Source organism: Carettochelys insculpta, chromosome 26 (assembly GCF_033958435.1).
Source record: "Carettochelys insculpta isolate YL-2023 chromosome 26, ASM3395843v1, whole genome shotgun sequence".
Taxonomy (NCBI): Eukaryota; Metazoa; Chordata; order Testudines; family Carettochelyidae; genus Carettochelys; species Carettochelys insculpta.
Window position 1 is genome coordinate 7,535,329 of NC_134162.1, and position 18,336 is coordinate 7,553,664.

At 48.6% G+C, this 18,336-nt stretch overlaps 1 protein-coding gene across 4 annotated transcripts in view; it reads left to right on the forward strand.

The window, feature by feature from the left end:
* Positions 1-8,154: 8,154 nt before the first annotated feature.
* Positions 8,155-18,336, forward strand: part of IP6K3 (inositol hexakisphosphate kinase 3) — a 37,214-nt gene continuing 27,032 nt past the window's right edge. For 2 of the 4 annotated variants that reach the window (XM_074977772.1, XM_074977779.1), the window contains exons 1-2: positions 8,155-8,264; positions 9,885-10,036. The gene's annotated coding sequence lies outside the window, so the exon portion shown is untranslated. The remainder of the gene's footprint in view (positions 8,265-9,884; positions 10,037-18,336) is intronic. The other 2 variants (XM_074977773.1, XM_074977781.1) reach the window with 1 other exon arrangement.

Sequence of the window (18,336 nt, forward strand, 5' to 3'; positions counted from 1 at the left end):
TGGCAGTGAACTCCTGGAAACCTTGGTTAGAGTCAGGTGCTAGTACTGTAGGTAGTGCCAAGCCTGCAGAGAAACAACGTGAAATGTGTGCGAAGGGGACATTGGATGGTACAAAAAGGGGTGGTTTAATGGAGTGTTCAAGGAGACAGTGTGGATGATAGGGGAGCTGTTATCCCTCACCTTTTGGTTAAGCAGCTCCACGCTCAGAAGCAGCAAGTGTGGAAGATTTGCCCTGCTGGAAGCAAGTCTGTGGACATAATGATTGTTGGTTTGCATATGTATCTTTTTCCTTCCCCCCCGCCCCCAGGCATAAGGTCCCATGTATGCAAATTCTTGGGTAAGTGACAACATCAGAAAGACCCAGTTGGCCAATCAGAGTAAGGCTGAGGAGACAAAGAGTCAACCCCCAAACATATTAGTATTAACCCACACTGGGTGGGTAAAAGCCATGGCTGGCATCGAACTGACCCTGTGTTTCTGGGCTCATCAGAGGAGGCAAGACTAGCTGGGCCATAGAGGCTGAAATCTTGCTCCAGCTCTGGGGGCAAAATGCAGTGGCAGCATGGGCCTTGCCTGCATAACCCTTGCTTTTGCCATCTGGTAGGTAAATGAAGGATCTCCTGATCGTTCTCTTTGGGGCATGGATGTGTATGACTGTACACTGGCACAGGTCTGCATCCCTGGGTGCCAAGTCAGCACCACCCCCTGTCCTATGCTCCGACATAAAAAGAAAAGGCTTGTTCCCAGCAGGGTGGCCCAATCACAACATGGGAGTTACGTGAAGCTTCCTGTGTCGCTCTCCACAACATGCCGTCCAGTCTGCTGCTAATATGCTCTCAAGTGCCCTGCATAGTGCCGAAGATAGACTCTACCAGCTGAGCACGCAGGTCCAGAGCAGCAACATGGGACCCACCTGTGCATCCATATCAAACAACTAGGCACGTTCTGAGAAGTCTTGCGTCACAGACAGCTGAGCCTTGAGACATCTGCATGTGAGAGGAAAGGAGCAGGAACCACAGGTTGGCGTTTGCTCATGAATCACTCTGTCTGTAGAATCCCTAAAGGTTGTTTTGTGGGGTTTATGCCTCCTGGTCAAACTCTATGGAAATGCCAAATGCATGGGATACCTGGGATTATTTGGAAATGTCCCAGCCTACATTGCATTCCTTTATGAGAAGTAAAGGATGGAGCATGTGGAGTCAGTGGAGTATTTAAACACCTGCATGCTGCTGAACAGGGAGGGACTCACTAGAGAAAGCACCACCTACTGGTGGCGACTACAAAAAGCGGGTACATAATTCCAAGGGGCAGACATGCCAGTTGAAACTCGCTGCCATGGGAAACTGCACAGCATCAGATGCTCTGGGGAGATGGAGCAATACTGCACACTCCTGAATTTCTTTGGGTGGATAATCCTAGTGCAAAGAATGTTCTCACTGCATCCAGAGCCTGAGGAATCTTTCTGCTGTACTAAGGGCTTTAGGGTAGAGCTGAGCCAGTGCAAAGGGCTGTGCTTAGCCTAATAAATGCGGGGTCAGAGGCTCTGATTCACTCCTGGTGCACCTTCCACCATTGCTAGTTGCACTGATGGATAGGAACCTGCGAAACACATTTCATATCTGCAGGTATCAGCATCCACAGATTCTCATGCGCCTATCCACAGCTCGTTTCTGCAGCTACAGCTGTGGATGTGGATGCAAATTTTGTATCTAGAACTCTGCAGATTTGCAGATATCTGCTTTATATCCATGGGTATCTGCACCCACATATGCCAGTGATGACTGGTGACAGGAAGGATGGGAGAGGGCACCAGCCCTTTGTCTCCAAAGTTTGTTTCAATTGCTGTCTCTGTCGGAGTAGTGTGTTAGGGGTGCAGGGTCTCACCACTTGTAGGTGCTGGTTTGCTATGTGTGCAACTTAAGGGTACATCTGCACTACAGGGGAGATTGACCTGATTGTGGGGACGCACTAAATTGAATTAACAGGATACCCCTGATGACTGTGATACTTGTGCCCACATTAGGAGTAGGGTAGTTAACAGATGTGCAGACTCCCATAGACCTCTCTTAGGGGGAGACAGTGTGGAAGCCTAAATTAAGGTACCTCAAGTTCAGCTACATAATGGACATAGCTGAAATTGCAAACCTTAATATGACCTTCCTTAAGGCCATGTCTATGCTAGACCTTAAAGTCGATTGTAGATACACCGATCCAGCTGTGGCAATTGAGTAGCTGGAACTGACTTTATCTGGTTACCCTTACTGGGGGTGGGTGGGGGGGAGCAATAGGAGAGACTTTCCTGCTGACCTTCCTTATGCCTCACAACATTGATGAGTGGAGGGGTCAACTGTCGAATGAACATAGTTTGATTTCGCACATCCCTCCCAGGTGGATGAAACTGGGGTCAATCTTCTGGGTAGTGAAGATAATGCAAGACTAGCACGCAGGCAGGCCTCACCTTAGCACAATCTCCCCTTGGGGCTCTTGTGAGTCTGATTTCCTTTCAGTGTGATTTCCATCTCCAGCTAGCCCATCCCTGGCACATTTCCCCCCCCCTCCATTGCGTCTGGATTTGTCTGGATTTTTCCATCCACTCGCCCCCCTGTTGGGTCCCCAGATGTCTGAGCCATAGATCAGTCCTCTATTTTCAGTCCCGCTCCAGGCCAGAGATAAAATTAGTCCTTTAATATGAGAAGTAGCTGTGGCAGTTCATGTTGGGACAGGACATCACTGTCAACCTGTGTTTAGAGAACCTAGAAAAGCAGGGTTACATGAAGCGGGAGGGGATCCGTTCCTTGACTCCCCCCATACATGTAGCTTGCTTGATGTTCAGCACCTGCTTCGTATTTTATTAATAACTAAAGCAACCTAGAGGTGCCCCACATTCAGTAAACCCTTGGCAACAGAGTTCAATGGCACCTTATAAGAGCGTAAGATTTCAGATGCCATGTTTGCAGCCTCACACGTTTAAAGGGACACTGGCAAGGCAGTGGTGGAGGGAGTGGAGTGTCCTCTCTTTCCTGTCAGTTTGTACAAACAGGCTGTACCAATGGGCCTGTGTTTTCTTTGCTCAAACAAGCATTCCAATGATATAATCTCTTTAGTGACACCACTGCAATAAGGAAGCAGAGAGCATGCCGCAGCCCTGCCACGCCACCCTGCAAAAGCTGACCGGAGTACATGGCCCACCACTTACACGTAACCCTTTGAGAACAAATCAGTAGACACAGTTCTGATGAACATGCCTCTGTTACTAGTGCAACGTCCACAGCCCAGCCTTCATGAGCAACAGCGTGCAATGCCCAGAATGCTGAAACAAATCTGCATACCCTCTTTGGACAGGTGCACCCCCCTGCGATGTGTTAATAAGTTGGTATGTGGATCCCAGTGTTTCTATACAATCCTGCAACAACAAACCAGCCTATGTGTGGAGAATGCAAACTGGGAAGGGAACGACTGAGAACGGTTCCAACAAAAGTGAGTTGAAAATATCCATGTAAAGACTAAAAGAAATGCCTCAATCAAGCTCATCAGGCATGAGCCTATGTTTCTGTGGCAGGCCGCCACTTAGCACATACCGGACAAAGGTTAAAGGTACCAGGGATACACAAATTACAATTCTAGGAAGCTCCTCATTCAGCAACACAAGGTGCCAAGAGAGAGTCTGGCCAATCCAGGCTTGATCCGGCCAAGAGTAATAGGATATTGGTGCCCATAATTACTTCTTATTAGCATAGTTTTCATACAAGAAGGGGCTGATGTCCCCTTAGGCCACTTTGCTTTTAAGTACCTGAGAGAGTGCCTCTGGTGCTCTGTGGTCCTCTCAGCTAAGGTAATTGGCCCAGCTAGCTGCCACAGAGATCTAGCAAAGGTTCCAACCTCAGACAGTTTCAAAGGCTTCTCCCTAATGAGTCACAGCGTTCTTGTCTTAATGTCGTGTCTTGTCTGGGATATTGATGTCTGGTTCCTGGGGGTGTGGCTTACGTATTGTACTAGGATCAGTTCCCAGCTCTGAGCTAGCCTTTTCTTGTCGTTTGGGAACCATCCTCTTCATCAGTTGCCCATCTGTAAAATGGGACCAACACATTTTCCTTTGGCGTAGGGGGACATTTGTCTCGTGAAAACAAACAAAATCTTTATTTTTCATGTTCTAATCCTGCAGGGAGTCCTTCTAGCCTCCAATGGCTGGGAGCAGCTGTGGAGGTTATTAGGGTGATACCTGGGGTATGGTTTGAGTATTTGTGGGGGTTTAGTCAGGTGTGTTTGTCTGAAGTGACTCAAGCCAAGGGCCAGCACAATGTTGCCTTGTCCTTTGGGGAGACTGTTCCCACAGTCACTCGAAAGCAAGTTTTTCATGGTGATCTCTTGTCACGTATCCATGCCTGTGGGATTCCTTGATCACTCGGTGTTTGTAAGAGCCCTGCTGCTTTAGTCAGTGTCTGGTTCCGAGTTTGCCTGGGTATAACAAGAGCTACAATGTAGTCCACCCAGACTCTCTTCCTGGGACATTCAGCCCTTGGAGTCACAGACCTCTCTCTCCCACACCCCGTTACTAAAGTGCTCTCTTCCTCTGTCTCCCACCTCATCATCTCTCACAGTTCCTGGTGTGCTTGTCTCCCTGTGTGGGAAGTTGCTCGCAGCACTGGTCTGCTCTCTCATTGCCCCCCTCTTGCCTGTTAAATCTCCTTCCCAGGCCATGAGGTAGGTTAGCCAGCAGAGCCTGGGAAGGAACCATCACTCTCTTCTGCAACTGTCTCTCATGTCTGTGTGAAGATGACTACCACTGGTTTCACCTCTCAGATCAATCTCTCCTTAGGTGAAACATTTCAGTGCATTGCAAGGATCCCCCAGCATATGTTTCTCTTAGGGGTGCATGTCCGCATATGCTGCGGTGCACATAACTAGATTTGTTTTGCATATGGATGAAGAAAATGGAGAGAACAATGCCTGAGACCCTTTCCACTCGCCACCCTCGGGGTTAGGAGTAAAGGCACTGCCTCTAGCACCCTCTAGGCCAGGGGTCAGTAACCCCCGGCACGAGTGCCAAGAGCGGCACAGGAGCCGATTTTCAGCAGCATGCAAGGCAGGAGCTCAAGCCCTGCCCCCTTCTCCCCCATGCAGCCAGGAGCTTGCTCAAAGTCACGTCGCCTGTGGATTAACAAAAGACCAACTAATGCTACCAACCACCCCCTAAATGGTAAAGCGCTGCGTCTTTTATTTATTGATGAAGCTTTTGGAAGTAGGACTATTAGTGGCTCTAAAATGTATCACCGGCACTCGGCCCTTACGCAGAGGTCAAATTTCAGCTCTCTGCCTGGGAAAGGTTGCTGACCCCTGCGCTAGTCTGTTGCTAGCTCTGTCCCAGGAGAGCCCTCTGAAAGTGCTGTCTCAGCATCCTTTTCTGGAGCTGGCCCTTTAAATGTGGCCCAGTACAGCAACTGCAGTCCTCAGGGGCCATTTTAGGGAGGTTGCTGCTTCCTGCATTGATTGCTTTCTTTGCTAGTGGTAAGTTTTATGCTTTTCCTCCTGAGCTTCAGCCCCGGGCGCTTTGCACTGGCCGGGTGCACTGGCATGGGTGATGGGTAGCGTGGGCCAGGCTAAGCCTCCCTTGACCCAGGTGGTGGCCTTGCCTGTGTTGTGCCCCGAGGCCCTGCTCTTCCTGTGTGTCTGAAGGCGGCTGGGATTCACCTGCCGCAGGCTGTTCTGAGCTTTAGCCCGGGGCGGGGCTGGGGACACAGGTTAGGGCCAGCTCTGGGGTTGGCCTGATGTCTGGGGAGACCTGGTGCTTGGGGGACTAGCGGCTCAGCACTCGGGGGAAGGTTGGAGAGGGCTCAGGGCGTCGGTGAATGTGGGGTGGGACTTCAGGCAGATGGGACCGGGGTGGTGTCCCCTGTGCACATATGCGGCTGCTCAAGAGAGATTCCAGTTTTGCCCAGCTGATTAGCAGAGTGCTCATAGCTAGGGGTTTTTTGTTTCTCCTGGTGGTGGACATTCACATATACCTCGGTGTGCACTTGGATGGGAAAAATCTGCCAGTGGCTAGAAAAGATTAGAGGGAATATTGTACAGTGAGGCGTGGGTAGGTTAGCCACCCTCAAGAAGAAGGGGGTTCACCCAGTGCCTATGGTTGAGAGCCGAGTCTGCTGTACTGCCCCAAGGAGGCTGCGATGTCAGCCTCAAGCATTCAAGAATCTTCAAGCAGGTCCCTTGAAATCTTGGTTTTAAAAGCCCCAGGACTGTAAAATTTGGAGATTTTCTGCTTTGGCTCCTGGTGCTTGAGCCTTTTTTGAGCATGTGCAAGTGCTGTTTCAAGCTGCTTCTCTGAACTCCTGAGAGCTAGCTGCTTACCTTATTGGTAAAACGAAAGCTGAGTCTTCTGAAACTGCTGGGGCAGGGGCTTTATGAAAAAAAATATGTTGGGAGAACTGGCTGCTCTGAGTGAGTTGCCTGCTTTGGAGCGGGGTGAACCTCACTGACATTTTACTCTGATGTCCCGTGACATTCACCATTTTCATTGCTTCCCAACGTGACTGGAGAAGTATCTCTACAGCTTAGCCTGTGCAGGTAGAGGGTTATTATAGTGGAGAGGAAGGCTGGTCCAGTGGTTAAGTCATTAGCCTGGCCCTTAGGAAACCAGGGGTCAGTTTGCTTTTATGCAACTGACTTCTTATGGGACTTGGGCAAGTCACATAGTCTGGGCCAGATCAACACAAAAAATTTTTGCCTCCACACTTCCTTTGAGTCCAGTGGAAGTTAGGAGCCCACATACGTTTGTGTCTGTATGTCTTAGCTCCCTAGTTGTAACGTGGGGTTAATAGTCATGCTCTACTTTATGGTAGTGGTGGGAGAACACACACATGGAATATTGTGAGATGCCCGGCTACACTGTAAAGGGACTCGGATAAGTTTAGTTACTGGTGATCCCTCCAGTCCAGTATCCTGCCTCTTCCTATGGCCAATATCAGGCAGTGCGGAGGAAGCTTTAAACCAGGGGTTCTCAGCTTTTTCAGTTGTGCAGGCCCCCTTCAAAGCCAATTTTAGCTCTTATGTCAACTTCATTAAATGGAAAAGGAAATCGCAACATAGGTTTTCAGATGACAATTAATAACATTATTGGAACATACTTAATTTAAAAATGGGAATGGCTTGTAAGTTCGCAAATTATTTAAAATTTATTTCCGATGATCATTTTTAGTTATCTTTTATTTTTACACGTGCTCCCTGCAACACCCTCACAGACCCCCAGGGGTGCGCAGACCCTCTCTTGAGAACCACTGCTTTCACATGTTTTTCAGTGAGTATCTATCAAGTGAAATTCACCAGCGGGCCTTAGGAGCATCCTGTCAGTCTAGGTGCCAGAGTCCAGCGCTTCGGCATCACTATGTGCCACAAGCAGAGCTGCCTGGGGATAAAGTCGCAGGGTGGAGGGATATTTAATTAACAATATCTGAGGATGTGTATGCTGGAGCCTGCTTCGTATAACCCCCAAAGCCTTCAGAGGTTTTCCTAGCTTGCTTCTCTGGGCTGTGCTTTGAGCCGTTGTCTTTGCTTTGTCCCAGATCAGGGATTGGCAACCAAAATAGCAAAAAGAGCCATTTTCTGAATTTGTTAAAAACTCACTAATTCAAGAGCCGCAGTGCCTGTTGAGTACAAGACGGTCCTTAATAAATAATGTCAAACCGTACTTTTTGTAACCCCTATTTTAAGAACAACACACTCACAATGATTCGTAATGGGATGCATGTTTACTACAGGACTTTCACAAATATTTTACATGTTGTATTTCCTCACGCTTGAAGTGTGTGTTTGTACCACTGGCTTCCTGGCTTTCACTCCCGAACCCACTTTAATTATGCCAATTTTACTTCACGTTTCATTTTAGTTTTCTTCCTTAAAATGTGTGTTGCCCCTCACAGCAGGAATGCTGCAAGCTTCCTTTTCCTTTCAAAATCAAAACTTTAGTAGCAACACAATCAAAACACAGATACAGGATATATCCCACAATGCACTAGACATACTAAAGATGGGTGTTATCCAATGTTACGAGATCACTTATTGCTTGCAGTTTAGATATGAGTTGTTCGCTGTTGGGATTTTAGATGTTCACCACTTATCGAAAGTAATCAGAGCTTTTTTTACTTTGCAATTTTATAGCGTTGGGAGCCACAAAGAAGTCCTTAAAGAGCTGCAGGTTGCAGACCCCTGTCCGAGATGATCCACCTTTTGATGGAAGGCATCCCACAGTTGTTCTCCCACGAGTACAGGTATAAATTCTCAGCCCACAATAAGTAAGAAATATCAGCTGTCCAAGAATTTCCCTGACCTCCATCTTTTGTGGTGTCTGAGAGCAGGTTGGGAGCACCGTGCACACAAACCAGGTGACATCATTTGTTGTTAATAATAATCCTGTTTATTACAACAGTCCCCAAGAGCCAACTGAGAGTGGACCCCTATTGTGCTAGGTACTGTACACCCACAGTATAGACTATGGTCCCTGCCTCAAAGAGTTACAATCTGGATAGATAAGACAGATATAGCTGGGGGTGGGAGGGTTGCAGCAAAGGGCAACCTAGACTAGTGAGTGGGCTGCGTAAGTGGTCCTTCTTCATCTCAGTGGGCTGCAAGATTGTAGTAACCACAACAGTCTCCCAGGGTAGGGTCGTTTCGCTAACGATGCTTGTGTGCCTAGAATTTGCGGGGTGTGCCGATTGCACTGGAGCAACGCTGTGACTGGCCGCAGTGGAAGCACATGGCTCTTACAATCAGTTTGTGCAAAATCACTTCACGTGCCCTGGCTTTACGTGCGTCTCACTTTAGTTAAACTGGTGGGGGAAGAAATATGTGGGGAAGAAATACCAGTGGAATCTGGCAACTCCGTGCCTGGGCAGTGGTGAACAGACTGTCTGGTGGGAGACTTTAAACTCCCAATACCTGGTGTCTTCTGGGTCTGTAGTTCTCCAGCACCTGTGGAAGGTTGAGAGCCCTGTAGAGAAAGTGACTTGTGGAGAAAGAGCTTGGTTACTGACATTACATCGTGCGTGAAGGGTGCTGGTTCTTCAGTGTTCCTGAGCTAATGTCCAGTTGTTCAGCTGCTGTGGGGTCCATTCACCAGGTGGTTTCAGTCGGGCATAAGTTCCAGTCCTACATGGGCCAGAATGAGAAGATAGGTCTGTGCTGGTTTTATCAGCCATGGCTGCCTTGCTGCTGATCTTGTTTTCCTAATTTGCTTGGACCCTGGGGGTTCTCTGTGGTGAAAGTTGATGGGTGTAGTCCTCTCAACCAACTTGCTGTTAGAGCTGCTAACACTTAATGTCAAACAGCAGAGTAGAGATGTGGACTAATGCCCATGGCCACCTCTTAGAGCAGCCTTGTGGTTCCTTTGCACCAGAGGGGTTGTGCTGGGGGCATGAGAACTGAAGAGGCTGTTAAGCACCTTTCTGGCTCCCCGCCCCATGCCTCCCCTTGTACAGGTGCCGGGGTGGTGGCTTGACCTTTGCAGTGACTCTAGACCAGTGTTTTTCAAACTTTTTGGATCATGACCCACCCAACGCAATGCAAACCTTTCTGCAGACCACCAGGCGAGCCCTTAGAGAAAATGCGAGCCCCTCTCACCTCCATAGGCTTTTGACTCTAAAGATGAATTGCTTACCTGTGTCATTGAAAAACTTGAGGATTTCTGGGAGAGCTCATGCAGAAATTTACAGGTTGAACCTCTCTCGTCGAGCAGCATCCATAATCCAGCATGATTTTAATTAGCCAGATGACCATTTTCATGGGTGTGCCCATGTTTCCTGTTGTCCCATAAAGTTTGTTTATAGCCACCAGTCCTGGCTCTGTGTTCTGTGCTGTTATTTAGTTGTAATTTACCCCTAAATGTCTCCTAGGAACCCAGGAAGCAGTGGAAGTGTTGGTGAGACTGCTAGATGATACTGACCTCCTGTGGTCCAGCAAATTCTCTTGTCCATCACCTGTCAGATCCCAAGGATGCTGGACGAGAGAGATTCAATGAATAGTAGATTGAAGGAGCAGGCTGAGGGTAAGAAATCCCCAGAGATGCTGGCCAAACTGTCCCTCTGATTTGTCTTGTCTGTCTCTCTTGAGCTAAATATATAGGCCAGAATTTTCAGTGGGTCAAAGCACTTGCAAAACGAGGCCAGTTTTTCGAAGAGGATAGGCATGCTGGGCGCTGAGGTCACTTGAAAACCTGTCCCTGATTGTGGAGCTCAGGCACTTGAAAATCTGCTCCTGAGTTCTTTGGTAAACCTGACCGATGTGGTACGTCTGCTTCAGCTGACTGCTGAGTTGTTTCTGAAAGTGGACTATACAGGTAGAGGGGTCAGTTTTGCTGCTTAGAATCAGTGGAACGTCACAAAGCAGCCAGATCAGCAATCCGGCCATGCAAGAGCAGGTACTTTTGGTCAGTGTCTCACACATTTGTCCATTAACTTAGTGCCTGTCCAGTGCATCTGTCTTTGCTGCTACTCTGGGGACTTTCAGAACAACCAGTTATTGCAAAAAGAAGGGATTTAGCCATATGCTTGTTTGACTTATGTGGAGCACAGGACATCTACAAATCTCCTCCACTTCACTCTGTCTTGGGACAAAACTTCTAGTTGGCCCCAGGAGTACCCCAGTTGTTGTCCTTCAGGCTCAGTAGATTTTCTCCACGTTGCCTGAGGTCTTCCCCTTTTGCATTTTCCTTGCGGGTTCCATGTGAGAGCTTGACGAACTGTGCTGGAGGATGGTTTTCTGGGATTGTGGCCCAGTCATTACCACTGTCTTCTCTTGATTTGAACGTCAAGCGGTTCTTGTCCTGCTCTGTTCCAAAGCTCCTTGTTTGTGACCAAGTCTCGCCATTTGACATGAAGGGTGTACCTCGGGCATCTGTTTGAGTGGCTGTAGCTTGTGATTTGAAGACTTTTTAGTACACTAGGTCTTGCATCCATACAAGCTTGTTTGCTCAAGCCCTAATGTGACTAGATGGTTCTTCACAGAGGGAAAACAATTAGATTAGATTTCTGTTCCCTCTTCCTCAGACAAAGCAAAAGAAGAATTATGCTTTTTCATCTGCTGTGTTGGAGGTAGAATGAGCCTGTTTCCAGAGCACTGACTTTCAGTAACAAAGAGCTAATGGCACTCTTGCTGTCTGAGCATAAGAGCTCGTAGTCTCCTCTGCCGGCTTAGGTGAGATTGACTGAAAGAAGCCATTCTTTATAGCTGTAATTTATAACCCACTGGGAATGCAGTTATTTCGCAGCCCGTGGTGTGACTCCACGGGAGCGAAAGAAGAGCAGTTATCTCTTGACCTTTCCGCCAGATGCTTGGCTGTTTTTCCCGGGGTAGAGGGGAGATGTGATCGGGCTGTTGAGTTAATCTGTAATTAGAGGTGGGGGCGGGTGGGGGGGCTGATGAGCTAGAGGAGGCACTGATGAGGAGATGGTTCTATGGGCTGGGAGTGAACTTCTGGTATTAATTTTGGTAATTCACACCCCAGAGTCGTCATAAAGAGCGGTGTTAGGGCTGTCTGGTCAGCTACTCTCTGCAATTTACTTCCTCCTATGTCACTAAATCCAGGCAGTCTTGGTGTGGCAGTGGCATGTCTGGCTTCACTGCAGAAGTCGATGGGGTGATTGGCCCCTGGGTGTGAGTAGCCTCAGTGCTTGAGTCACTCTGTCCTCACTGGTGCTGCGTTCCTGGCCCTGCTGGCCCCCAACAAGGGGTCCGTCGCAGACCCCTCTTGAGCTCCGCTGTTGTGTTGGAAAAGCAGTGGTGAGCTCACATCACACTGTCTGGGGCAAAGCTGAACCAGGAGAGTGTGGGGGAGCCCACGTCATGTCCCACAGCCACTTTGGGCACCCACCTGCAATCCAGGAGGGTCCTAAGATGGTGGCCCAAGATGCACCATCCCCTAGTAAGTCTTTAGCTGAGTGCTTCTTACAGATGGTTTCCTCAGGCCACCAGCTCCTTTGTCCTGTACCTAGTCCTGGGTGGGGGACCCCTCTGAGTTCACAGCCACCAACAATGGTGCCACCCTCCCCACTCAACGATGTGCCCTGTCCTGCTCATTGGCCAACTGCAGCCACCTTGAGCCCTGGGTGTGGGAGATGCCTGAGACCTGCACAGCTGCCACAGGAAGCTCTGCCCCCTTGTGGCCTTGGAGTGCTTAGGGGGGCTTCCCAGGAGAGGTTCAGGTGCTGCCCAGCTGATCAACAGTTCCTGCAGCCACCCCCAGCAGGCAGCAGGTGTTTCTCTTGGTGGTGCATATCCACACGCATCTTGGTGCACATAACATTTATTCTGCCCATAGATGGAAAGAAGTAGAGGGAACCGTGTTTGCAACCCCAATTTCTCTATGGACTTTTTCCTTTAGGCTCATTCCCCTTTGCCAGTCTAATGCAACAGCTGCTGGCATGTGGGACTCCCTTTTTATTTCCTTCCTTGCACGCCAACAGCTTCAGTTATATCACTGCAAGATTGCTGGCAGCCCCGGGATTAGCCTGTCTGTCCAGCCAGGGAATCTGGGGAGGTCCTGTGGCAAAGGGTACAGGTGTGGGAGGGACATTCTTCTGTGATGAAGGAGAGCAAGCCGAGAGGTGAGGTGAGGTCAAGCTGTATCTGGGGCAAGAGCCCTGCAGAGAGCTCTTGTATGAAGTGAGCCTCGTCTCTGGAATGGAAGGTGACACTAGATCCACCTTCTACTCCAACTGCTCCCTTCAAAGCCTAGGACTGGATCTGGAGGGTATGAAGGACTGGAAAACTTTGACCGAGACTTGGCACCTTTCCCTGGATTCTGTACGCAGCCCTGGAAAGCTGCTGAGAACATGGGAGCAGGGCAGAGGGGAACAGATGCGGCTTACTGGGCAAATACCATCATTCTGGTCAGCGAGTTCTACAAAGAGATTTCTAGCCTTTAGAAAAGGACAAAGTGGCGAGGCAGGGGGGAGGCTCGATCTATCCCAGCCTGCACAGTTCTCCATCCCCATCTGTGTGAAGAGGGTGTGAAACTCAGACATTCTCACAGGGACAGGGACGGCTTTTACCTCCCCCGCCACACCCTGTACAGCTGTACATCACAGGGTAAGATGCAACGCAGGGGCAGGGTGGATTTTCTTTTCACTGGGCTTGATTCTGCATTCCAGTGCTTGGGGCAGAGATGGGAAGGTGTGGGGGGGCATGCTTTAGGTCTCCTCTGCACCCCTTGTGCACTTGCATCTCTTTAACCTAGCCACCTTGCGAAATAGGAGAGTCTGGATTAAGGAAGTTTTCAGCCCATGGAGGGTGCTGGAGCAGGATCTGGGGGTTAGGGATGGTGCGTGAGGGAGTTGAGGGTGGGGTACTTACCTGGCTCCTTGCCTCCTACTGCCCTTAGGCACTGCCCCCTGACATAGCAGTGATGGGGAAAAGCCCCCAGACCAGCCCTTTGTTGCACTGCCGTTCCCCTAGTTGAGCGGGGAGGAGGCACAGCATCATGCAGAGTTGCTCCCTCCTCCCCCGCCAGGTCTGAACCATGGGTGTTCCCGGATCAGGGACCCGCAGATTACAGAGGTTCAGGTGTGTTAGAAGGCCATTCAGGTACAGGGTCTACTTCCCATCCCAAGTGTAAATTAGAGCAACTTTCAGGCTACTCTGCCTTACAATCTGCTTTCTGTAGCCCCCCTGGGCTTGGAGGGTCAGAGAGCAGTAACAGATTAGTGTATTCTGGCCCCATCCTGATACGGGGGGCCTGACATGGAGGCCAGTTCAGATCCTGGGTGGCAGCTGCCAGAGGCAACTAAGGGAAAAGTGTCCACCCCCTTTCAGGTCAGAGCAACATAAAAGGGCCAGACAATATCTGTGAATCAGATCCAATCAGTGCCTTGATAAGAAGAGGATAAGCATCTTAGAACTACCCTACAAAGATCAGAGAAGGCAGGTTCCCATTTCTGGCCCAGGCAATAACTCCAGAAGTCATTTCACTGATGTCAGTGGAGCTACTCCAGATTTAAATGGGCATCACAGAGAGCTGCATTCTGTCGCCAGCCTCTGAGGAACCTTTTTCATTTGGCTTGCCTGACTCCTCAGAATCACTTAAAGCAAGAGAGGAGCTGCCCCTCTCTAGCCTAAGGAAAAGTTATTCAAAGCGAGCTCTCAAAAAACCACAGAACATCAATGTTTAAAAAGTAATTGATAAGCTAGTTGTTAGACTAAAGAAAGAGATCAGAAATGACATTTTGGCGAGGGGGGCTCCTCGGGCAATGCAGACAGAAAGGAAAAGGGCAGGGTTTGATCAGTTTTCCCGTGGAATGAACAAGGCACCCTAATTGAAAAATCCTCTTGCATTTTCAGCATCTGCTTTAGCGCTGACCTTTCTTTCTCACCTGCAAGCCATCTCCTTTCAGAACGGAGGGGACTGACTCATGGCTGCTTGCGTGCCAGCTCTGCTCTGCGGGAGTGACTTCAATTTTACACCTGTGCAACACACTGGGCTTTCATACATTATACTACTGTCGTGACCACGGTACAACCCTCCTAACGCAGGTGGAGCTGTACCAGTATACATGTTCACAGCGGAAAGCTATTCCGCTGCAGTAAGGGAAATATGTCAGACTGGTATAACTGCATCCACTCTAGTGGATGAACCATACTGGTAAATAATTACAGGTTGAACTTCTAATCTGGAACTCTGTCATCTGGCAACATCTGTAATCCGGCATGATTTTAGTTAGCCGGACAACCACTTATCATGGTTAGTCTGAGTTTCCTGTGGTCCCATAAAGTTTGTTTTCAGCCATCAGCCCTGGCTCTGTGTTCTGTGCTGTTATTTAGCTCTAATTTACCCCTAAATGTCTTCTAAGAGACCAGCAAGCAAGGAAAGTGTTGGTAATGTGTGAGACTGTATTGACCTCACCCCTGGGCAAATTCTCTCATCCAGCACCAGTCAGGTCCTGAGGGTGCTGGACGAGAGACGTTCAACCTGTATTATACGTGTGCAAAGACTGTGTGGGGAGCAGCCCTAAATCAGATGAGCATCTGGTCCTTTGCTTCATCTTCCTGATTCGGTGAATCCCTGCCAGATTCTTAATCTCAGCTGCAGCCCCAGACCATCGATGCTATTTTTAGTGTTCTATGGTCCTGTCTTTCCCTGTCAATAAGAGGGAATTATATCAATAGACTGTTATCTCAACACCAAGATTTTCCTGTCAAACCTCTGCTATTTTCATCCAAAGCTTTCCAACTCCTGATCCTCCACCATCGTTGTGGCATTAATTGTGGTCAGCAATGCCTGAAAGCTCATGGCCAAATAAATTTGTTAGTGTTTAAGATGCCACAGGACTGCTTGTTATTTTAGTATCCCCTGAGTTTGGTGAGTCGGAGCCTAGGCTCTCGTGGGGGTGGAGACGAAAGCAGACAAGCCTTGTCCATCCTCTCTTGGGATCCAATGGCGACATTTGCTTTGCTCTCCGTTCTGCCCATCAGAACCTCGTGTGCTGACTACATGGTGAATGCAAAAGAAATGTTTCTTTGCTCTTTTCACAGTGCCTCCCCCTGCCCTCCGCCCCTCCAGCACTCGATGAGACGCACATACCTAACATCCGTGAGGGAAACGCGAGGACCACCAGAGACTGCCAGACTAGAGAGAGAACAATTTTGTACAGTGCAGGCTGCTGAGAGCCACTGAATCAAAGTGTAACCCCCACGTCCAGTGATGACTGGTGAGAGACCTTCAGGGGTTTCACTGGCCACATGCCCCCATCCACCCCATGCCCTGCCCCCCCCGCCTCCTCCCCACCCTTACTCTGCCCCGTCACTCCAGGGGAAGGGCAGGACCACCCTCACACTTGCTGGAAGTGGTGAGGCGCTGACAGTTAGTGTGGTGGGAGGAGGTGGGGTCTGGGCACTGTGAGTGCCTGTGACCGCTTGTGCACCCCCACAGGTCACCTCTGCCTGTGCCTGATGAAAGCTGCTTTAAAACCAGCCCTGATGCAGGCCACCAAACTTCCCCCAGAATGATTCCTACCACAGCTCTGTTAGAGAAACATCCCCTCATGAATTAAAAATTGTCAGTGATGGAGAATCCACCACGACCCCTTGGCAAATCATTCTCAGGGCTAATTACTCTCTCTGTTAAAAACACAGGCTTTATTTCCCGGCAGAGATACAGCCATCCAGCTCCATTGTTAATTGTCAGCGAAAGGAAAGTTAGGGACTAGTTTACCATCCTCACGTGCACTGTATGGAGCCACATTCTGTTGCATGTCTCGTGCTGGCATCAGGCACACCACAGGGAGATTGTGCAGGTCTGGATTCAATGCAGAGCGAAGATGTGAGTGTAACAGGTGCCAACTGTAGCTTTTATCTAGTCAGCATGGCAGAACAGACTAGCAACTTGAATCTACAGATTGAACCTCTCTAGTCCAGCACTCGCTGGTCTGGCAGCATCCATGGTCTAGCATGATTTTTGTTAGCCAGATGACTGCTTATCAGGGGTATGGCCAAGCTTCCTGCAGTCCCATAAACTTTGTTTCCAGCCACCACTTCTGGCTCTCAGTGTTCTGTGCTGTGATTTTGTGTGCTTTAGCTGCAATGTACCCCTAAATTTCTCCTAAGAGCCCAAAACAAACAAGCAGTTCTGTAGTACTTTAAAGACGAACAAAATAATTTACTAGGTGATGAGGTTTCGTGGGCAGACCCACCTCTTCAGATCTGGACAATTCTGATAAATGAAAACTGAGATGAAGAGAATTTAACAGAAAGATTTAAAAAAAAAAAAAAAAGGGCGGGGGGGGGGGCAGGGCGGGAAGTAAAGTGAAATAAAGCCTTCCTAATAGCCCAGTAAGCAGTGGAAGTGTTGGTAATGCCAGGGGTCTGCAACCTGCAGCTCTGGAGCCACATGTGGCTCTTTAAGGACTGTTTCGTGGCTCCGGATGCAATAATCGCAAAGTTTAAAGAAGCACTCCTGATTATTTTCGATTAAGCAGTGAGGCCATGTCTACGTGGGCACAAATCTTCAAAACAGCCATATTTGGAAGATTACTAAGGAGGCAATGAATTGAATATTCAGCTCCTCATTAGCATTAGGACGCTTACGGCCGCAGTGCTTTGAAAGCGTGTGGCTTGGCACAGCTGCAGGGGGGTCCTTTTCGAAAGGACCTGCACCTTTCGAAATCCCCTTGTCCTGCTCACTGATCGGAATAAGGGGATTTCGAAAGGTGCAGGGTCCTTTCGAAAAGGACCCTTGTGTAGCCACACCAAGCTGCACACTTTCGAAAGTGGCGCTTTCAAAGCGCCACGGCCGGAAGAGTCCTAATGCTAATGGGGTGCTGAATATTCAAGACAGCGCCTCACTAGTAATCTTTGAAATGGCAATTAGCATGGCTATTTCGAAGATTTGTGCCTGTGTAGACACACTGAATATCTAAAGGCCCAAAAACTCAGATCTAAATAACAAATGATCTGTGATCTCAAAATGTTGGATAACTCCCCCCTAGCATCCTCTAGAGAGAGAAAGAGAGAGAAGGCTCAGGAGTGAAAGTCAGGAAGACAGTGGTACATGTAAAGTGTGAGGAAATAGAATATGTAAAACGTTTGTGATCATCCTGCAGTAAACACACATCACATAACAAATCATTGCATGTGTGCTGTTCTTAAAACAGGGGTTACAAAATGTACAGCTTGACGTTGTTAAGGCTGCCTCCTATTCACATGCAAAATGGCTTTTGAATTTTTTTTTTTTTTTACTGAATTGGCAAAAATGTGTCATCTTGTTTTTTGTTTACCAACCTCTGGGCTAGCAAATATTGATCTCCCATGGGCTGGCAAATTCTCTGACTCAGCACCATTTAGGTCCCAAGGGTGCCAGACTAGAGAGGTTCAGCGTGTACTCGCAAGGTTCCCAGCAGGCTTGTTTTTGGGTTGCTAGCTCCTTCAGGCACCTCACTGCTACTGCTTCCCTATTGTGCTACAAACTTACCCTCATTTTAAAATAAAGGTGTCCTGTGTCCATTTTCTCTTTAGCCAGATGTACCAATCGCCTTTCAACAGTGAGGTCTAGTGTAGTGGTTCCCAGCTAGGGGTACGTGTTCCCCTGGAGGCATGCAGAGCTCTTCCGGGGAGGTTGTCAACTCAGTCAGAGATCTACCTAGTTTTACAGCAGGCTACATAAAAAGCACTGGTGAGGTCAATACAAATTAACATTTCATACAGACGGTGACTTGTTTATATGACTCTGTAAACAATACACTGACATAGAAGTGCAATGTTTCTGTTCCAGTTGATTTATTATGTAATTGTATGGTAAAGATGAGAAAGTAGCAATTTTTCAATAATAGCCTGCTGAGACGCTTTTGTGTGTTTATG